Raw genomic sequence first — 6,195 nt, 5'->3', positions numbered from 1 at the left:
TTAAGCTATGAGTGCTCACGTATCAATATTGAGATTCAATATTGCAGGAAAAGGTACGAAGACACAACAGAGATGATAAACACTAGTTTGGCCTCGCGAGCATACCCCTGAACCATACCCATAACCTCCATAGCTATAACCCATAATTTCCTTAGCTCTATCCCGCTCATAAAATCCGTTTTTGAAATAACTCGCTCATGACTCCGTCGTAGTATTTTATGTATAAACTAATAATAATATTAATACTACTAATAATAATATTAATCTTAATAATAAAAGTTTAATAATAATAATAATAATATAAATAATAAATATTTACGGAGTAGATAGATAGAGAGGTGAGTGAATTATGAACTACATCGAACCAGAATTCGATATTTAAAGAGATGTATCCCACCTAACCACACCATGTGATCGCATGGAATTTGAGTGGTATAGCCATGCGATCGCATGGCTAAAAGAAAAGTGCCATATTCGTTTCTCATAACCTACCGACACTAAATTCATACGTAAACATAAATTTATATATTATTTAATATATAATATATTTAATCTTTAGAATTAATTAAATATTATATTATATTTACGTGCGTAGTAAAAAATGTAATTTTTGTTCAAATGACTCGTACGTTGTCACTCGACTCATGTACCACTTTCGGTTTTTCGAGCGCACTTTCGTACGTTTAGAAAACTAGCCTTTTACGTTACGCGACGTGTACCTTTAATAATAATTTGACTTATTTATCAAAAATTTACTTTATGAAAATGTATCTTATGAAATTTGAGCGTCGTGGTCATTTGTTTCTATAAATCAATGACTCGTTGTTTACCAAAATATATTATTTTAATTTGGGACGTTTTATGACTTAGTTAAAATATATATATTTTTATTTAGAATCATAAATTTGTACATAAATATATTTGAATTATTTTAACTAATGATATAATATTTAGTCTTTCAAAACCAAATATATTTCAAAGTTCGTTTTATATAATTTCACTTGTTTTATATAAAAGTAGTTATTTTACCAATAACGTTTTTAATATGAAAACTAAATAGTCGGTTTATCGAGGGACACAAGTTAATCAAAGTAAGTACACTTTTGAAATTTATACAGAAATGATAACTAACTTTTGACTAACTCTCGTAAATGACATTTTTGTAAATCATTTTTACCAAATATTCCGAATGCCGTTAAAAAGGAAAGGTTTTCTAAATCAAAGTGGACCTCTTAACAGAGACTCGTAATCATAATTGATGAATCAATCATTTGATATATCTTTTAATTCCATCGATAAATATTTGAATATATTAAGAAACAATTACGTTTATGTAAAGTATTATATGTCTAATACTTTGTTAATGTTTTCAAGTTATAATATATACACATATACATATATAATCATATTTGTTCATATAATGGTTCGTGAATCATTGGAACTTGGTCGAGGTTTAAATGAATGTATGGACACAGTTTAAAATTCTTGAGATTCAACTTAACAAACTTTGCTTATCGTGTCGGAAACATATAAAGATTAAAGTTTAAATTTGGTCGGAAATTTTCGGGTTGTCACAGTACCTACCCGTTAAAGAAATTTCGTCCCGAAATTTGATCGTGGTCGTCATGACTAACCATAAAAATGTTTTCATGATGAATATGGGTCGATAAATAGAGTTTTATCTTTATTGAGTAATATGGATAAAACAATTTGATTTTTGTGAAGAGTACGAGTGAAGCTATCACCAAAAGAGTGAATTGAGTAGGTATAGATTCGTTATATCGTTTGACGTAGATAGGATTGATTTTCAAGTTCAAGAGATTTGGAGAAAATCTTCGTAATAAGATTTGATTCTCCGGTAACCAAGGGAATTTGGATCCGCTTTAAATGCGATCGTCCATTTTGATTTGCTCCGTCGGAGATTTTCCTATAAATCCACCTCCTTTGTTTCCTTACAACTCACACCTTCTATTCTTTCCCCCTCAACTCATATTTTAAAGTATTCATCAATATGCTCCATCCAGTTCTGATTCTCGATATACTTCTAACTTTCATATCGGTCATTCTTCTTTTTCATCTACCTCCGGAAGAATCTATTTACTTCTACTATACTCTTGGGTTTATAATGTTTCTAGTTCTCCCATGTCTTTATATTGCTATATGCATCGACATATACGGTTTATAATTTCTGAGTGGTTGTTGGGTTTTATATCTTCCCTTATATTTCGATGTCCCTTCTTCTGTCTTCCATAATTATTGTCATCTCCAGTTAATGCTTTCTTTTATTTGCTGCGATTTATACCCCAATTTCTGTTTCGGAACATTGTCCTTTCGTTTCTTCTTCTTGTGATTAAGCACCGCTTGTAATGGTACAAAATTCGAAGATATAAATTTCGGAATGAACATTGTTAATGTTCTAGGAAGGAAATTGTAATGGCACGATCTTGACTTGTCAAATTACCAGAATACCTCGAAAAAGCCGAATCATCAAGAAATATTTTCTTGATATTTTAGAGCTTAAATAGAATACAAGAGTCGTATAACGTGGCACATGATGATATTATGATCTGTGAATCATCACGTTCCATTTAGAAACTCAGCATGACTTACTGTAATATAATCACGTTGATCAAGTGTCATTATATTATACTAACTCATGCTTCAGCTCCCAACACTACTTCAAAAATGTTCCTATTTTAAACTCGAATGTTTCAGAATTTAGAAACTAAAATAGTTTCTTTTACGATGTAATACAGATAGCGCGAAGAGATAAATGATTTCAGATAAGAATAATTATGAAAATATCTTCAGAAATATGGAGGATATTTATAATGAAAGATATGATGGTATCTTAGGATTTCTAATATCAGAGGATGATGAAGAATATTGTCTATAGAGGTTTAGTGTTAGGAGCAAGGTATTCGTTAATGACTTCAGCAGACATTGAATCATTTGGATTCTTCGAAGGCAGGTTCAGTCTTTGTGATTTGTCCACAGCCTCCTTCATACTTTACTCAATCCATTTTCCAGTTCCAAAACTTCTCTTTTTCTGAGCTTTGCCAATACACTAATTTTTATCATCAAACTTTTTACTGTTAAGGTCGTTTACAGTTTTTGTTGCTTCATCAGCATTTCGAGAACTAGTTCGCGGTTCAGAGTGTTTTTCAGAAACTTCACATTCCAAGTATGTAAGCCTTGGAGATAGACGTTATATGTATAACTGTTGATGTCGACATGCTACGAGATTTCAAAATACTGATTGCTAATTCCCAATGATTCGTATGGCAATTCTCGTTACAAGAAGCAGATGAGTAAGTGATGGGGTTTTGATAAATATAATGATTTTTCAAAAAATCCTAGATCATTACGGTTGCTGATAAGTTTACTGCTAATGTGGCGAGATATGAAAGGTTCCCCAGTATCAATAGCGAAAGGGCAACGTATCTATCGAGGTTATAATAAGACTAGTCCGACTGAAAAGTCGAAGTTGACTTGCTGGAGCTGTGACAAAACTGGCTACTTTGAAAAGAAATTGAAAAGTCATTTTAGCTAATAAATGCCAATGGGTCTGACACGGATACGTGTTAAACTATGACTTTGGTTTCGAAAGTTTTTCAGGTGTATAACTGTGATTAACATGTGGTTGGATCATCAGCTCGATTTTTCATTGTTTGAAGTGTCTTCAGGAATTTCAGAGGGTTTGAATACAAGTTGTAATCGTTGATATACATATGATGTTCTAGCATAGTTTTGAAGTCAAAGTATAGCTTTGAAAGATGTAGGAATCTAAAAGTGATGGTACCGGTTATATCTCGACTTAGATTTTGATTTGTCAAAATCAGAATACGTAATGAAATTTGAATGAGGATGGTTGTTTTGATTTCTATAAAAGAATATATATTGTTTGAGAAAATAGTGAGTATAGTTGATGATTGCTGAATCAGATTCGAAGAATGTAACATATTAATTGTGAATTTATATATCTCTCGGGTATTACCTACCCGTAAAAAAAAATATTTCACAATTAATATTTTGTACAAAAGAATTTTTATTACAGTCTTTTTGAATATATATATATATATATATATATATATATATATATATATATATATATATATATATATATATATATATATATATATATATATATATATATATATATATATATATATATATGTTTATTTTCTTCAGAGGTAACATCGATTTAATGAGTTAATATTAAATTAAACTCATTTAATTTACGGTTGAAACTAGAATTGAATAATCCTTTAAAGGCTTTAGAGATTACATAAGTATTTCTTCAATAATATTGAAATTATGAATCAATACTTCGTTATTTGTTGGGGCATGATGTTGGTTTTCATTAAATTCTTGTGAACTTCGCAAAGTACGAATGATGTTATTTGAAAAGTTTCGAGTACAGTGATGACCAAAGTGTAAAATCAACACATATTTGAATAATACACTTGATTTATTATGAATTGGAATTTATTGAATTGAGACAGAGGTTGTAGTTAACGATAGTTAAGTTGCGGACGAAGGACGTGCATTATTGCATATTAGTAATATGAATTAATCGAGTAGTTAAGATTCACACATAATAGCTTAGTACGGAAAGATTTATTATGGTTTAAAGATTTATATATATAAGATATACATATAAATCCTTCAGTGGAAATGAGTTAATTCTTCATAACTCGTTGATACAATATACTCGTTGTTGATTCATAATGATGTCCGCGGTGATTCTTGAACTGACGGAGCTTGTGATGTTATAGGTGCTGCTAATGCTGCTGCTGACTACACTGACGATGTTGGTGATGATGGCGGTACTGTTGATGCTGTTGGTAAAACAAGTCTAGCTTGTAAATCGTGCACCATTCTGGTCAGGGTTTCTTTTATCATTTCGGTCCACTCATCTGATTCATGGTTAGATCTAGAATAAGTAATCTCTAAAATTTTAGAGATTGCATAATCACCGTAAAATATTTCTCCGATGAAGTTATGAATTAATATTTCATCGTTTGTTGTTGTTGGTCTTCCTTGTTATCTATAGGACGTATGACGTTGATGCTCGTGAGACAGATTGTGAAGTTGAGGTTTACGACGAGGTTGTGGTTGGGGGTGGTAATGGTACTGTTGACGTTGATGTTGGTGGTACTGATTATGCTGCTGGTGCTGCTGCTGGTGTTTGTAACCTTTGCACCATATTCTCCAAAGCCACTACCCTAGCGCGAAGCTCGTTGACTTCTTCTATTACACCGGGACGATTGTCGGTTCGGACAATTGGATAAATAAAATCTAGAATTTCATGTAGTATATAATCGTGACGAGATACTCTGGAAATGAGAGAGAAAATGGTGTTTCGAACAGGTTCGCCGGTAAGTGCTTCAGGTTCTTCGTCAAGAGGACAATGTGGTGGATGGAAGGGATCACCTTCTTCTTGTCTCCAATGATTGAGGAGGCTACGAACCCATCCCCAATTCATCCAGAATAGGTGATGACTGATTGGTTGATCCATTCCGGTCACACTGCTTTCGGAGCTTGAGTGGGATTCCATTTCATAATCTGAGGAACTTGAACTAATGACGAATTCCATTTCGTACGACTGAATAAAGGATTTTTTGATATGAAATGATTTTCCGGCTATCGAATGGTATTCTAATTACATAGAATATCTATATATATATAGAGCAAAAGATTTCGTAGATTACGGAGGAATTTACGGAATATGTCAGGCAAAGTTTAAAGTAACAGATACGATAAAATATGATTTAGCAGACACGCTAAGATATGAATTTTGTCTATATACTACTCATTCAATTAATGTAGCAAGACATGTTTAGACTAATAATGATAAACAAATAATTTCCTAAGGATGATAAGCAGATGATTTCCGACTAGAAATGATAAGCAAAACTTTTGACATGCAGACACGGTCGAAGTCCAGACTCACTAATGCCTCTTAACGACTTATCAGTTAGACACACTAATGCAGACCTGGTTCGCTAAGACCACCGCTCTGATACCAACTGAAAGGACCAGTTCATATACATTATAAACGATTCACAATAGTTGATTACATCGCTAGGTATTTGACCTCTATATGATACATTTTACAAACATTGCATTCGTTTTTAAAAGACAAACTTTCTTTACAACGAAAGTTGACGGCATGCATACCATTTCATAATA

Source organism: Rutidosis leptorrhynchoides, chromosome 8 (genome assembly GCF_046630445.1).
Source record: "Rutidosis leptorrhynchoides isolate AG116_Rl617_1_P2 chromosome 8, CSIRO_AGI_Rlap_v1, whole genome shotgun sequence".
NCBI classification, from domain to species: Eukaryota; Viridiplantae; Streptophyta; class Magnoliopsida; order Asterales; family Asteraceae; genus Rutidosis; species Rutidosis leptorrhynchoides.
The sequence above is the reverse complement of the archived record's forward strand: the minus strand, read 5'-3'. Positions refer to the sequence as shown.